Below are 1,197 nucleotides of genomic sequence, written 5' to 3' on the forward strand. Positions count from 1 at the left end.
AGGCATCTATCACTAAGAGCATTTTGATATTGACTTAAAAAAACCATTTGGAGTTGGTTTTTGGTGTCTGGTAGTCTTAGCTTTGAAAAATGGAGAGAGAAAAGCAAACCCCTCATTTTATATCAGCATATCCATTTTTAAGAAAACATTTAATGATGATAAAAATAAGAGCTGATATTTATTGACTACTTGTTATATGCCAGGTTCTATGTCAAGGGGGTTACATATCTTACTTAATCTTCATGACATCCCTATGAGATAGGTTCTATTATTATATTTATTTTATAGACAAGGATACTGTGGCACAGAGTGGCTGTGTAGTTTGCCAAAGATCACACAGCTAATAAGAGGTGAGGTTTTGATTCTTAATCTAGGTTACGTGACTCTAAAAGCCAAGTTTTTATAGTTTGTGACTATCTGATCTGAAGTTTATTTTGTGCTGTGACCCAAAGTTTCTATTTTATAATTTCTTTTTATTCAGCAGTAACTTTTAGGAGCTGAAACTAAAGTTAACAGTTTTTTTTTTTTTTCTGATTGATTTTTACTTTTAACTTTGGTGTTAAAGGAGTAATGTACCTTTAATTTTTGTGTTTCTCATAATTATTTTAGGAAAGCCACACCCCTAAAGTAAATCGAGAGAGTTTTATGATAGTAAACAGCTCTTTTTTATGGCCTTAGAATCAACATTTCATAATTCACCTAAGAAAACGTCAATTTTAAGAGTAAAACCATTCAATGATCTTGTTCACCTTTCCTCTAAATAAAACCTTTCCCCTGACTAGCTCAAGATTCTGATATTTTATTTAATAGCGAAGGAGATTATTCCAGATTCAGAAGTATTACAATGCGATGTCGGTCAGGCCTGAATTCAAATCTTAGATTCACCAATATTGGTTCTGTAATCTTGGGTAACTAGTTAAATTCTCTTAGGGTCATCAAGTTATCATTTGCAAATGAGAAAAGTAATGCCAATCATACATTGATATTATGAGAACTAAAATGAAATATATATATATATGTAACCTACCAGAGTTCTGACCCATACATAGTACTTTCCTCTTTCCTCTCCTTGATTGTATTGGTAATAGATCTGGTTGGAAAGTTTCTCTATTTTCCTTTAGAAAGGCTTAGAAGTTCTGCTTTCATAGTCTGGCACTTTATTGGAAATAATTCTGAGGCCCTGATCAAGCTTGAACG

Source organism: Pteropus vampyrus, unplaced genomic scaffold (assembly GCF_000151845.1).
Source record: "Pteropus vampyrus isolate Shadow unplaced genomic scaffold, Pvam_2.0 Scaffold113, whole genome shotgun sequence".
NCBI lineage: Eukaryota > Metazoa > Chordata > Mammalia > Chiroptera > Pteropodidae > Pteropus > Pteropus vampyrus.